Source organism: Phascolarctos cinereus, unplaced genomic scaffold, assembly GCF_003287225.1.
Source record: "Phascolarctos cinereus isolate Bilbo 61053 unplaced genomic scaffold, phaCin_HiC Scaffold_5;HRSCAF=322, whole genome shotgun sequence".
NCBI lineage: Eukaryota > Metazoa > Chordata > Mammalia > Diprotodontia > Phascolarctidae > Phascolarctos > Phascolarctos cinereus.
In genome coordinates, this window is record NW_027555958.1 from 253447471 (window position 1) to 253448204 (window position 734).

The window sequence follows — 734 nt, forward strand, 5'->3', positions numbered from 1 at the left end:
TTTTAACATTCTCTGATTTCTGATTCAGGGTCATGCTTTGAGGAAGGATCAGCTCTCAGTCAAGGTCACTGTGAGATTGAGATTATGTTAATTGTTTAGGGGTACTAAGGTAAGGTTTGGGGTCAAGTTTGGGTATGATATTAGGGTCAAGTTTAGACTTCAGGGGAGGTTTCCTTTCTTTCTCACTGCCCATTTTCCTCCATTCTTCCTTAGCCAAAGTGATCTGGGCTGACTCTTCCCCAATCCTCCTCGAGCAGTGCTGTTTGGACCTCATAGAAAGACAACAGAAGTACAGGTGAGAATAGGAAGTCTGGAGGTACTATGGCTAAATACTACACCTGGAGGACAGGTAGATTTAGGGCCCTCCCAAAGTTATTAACTGGGTAAAGTCACAAATTTCTGTGCTCAGACTTGTCTGATTCATTACTAGACACACCCATAGCTGTGGAATTTGGGGGCAAGAGCCCTATTAATGATCAACCCAAGTGGAGAAGGAGACTCATTAGAATCTGAGAGGAACACACATTGGCTATATGACTCTGGGACAGTTACTTAACCTCTTGGTTACCTCTTGGTGCCTCAGGCAATTCTGCAAGATATAAATCACAAACAACTGCCATTTGCTTTGGTACAGGTAGTTTCCTCCTCAGGGGAGGATTTCACTGATGAAATCACAGGCCTAGTCCAGAAGCAAACAAACAGAACAAGAACTCCACTACTGGAGAGGCCCCTGT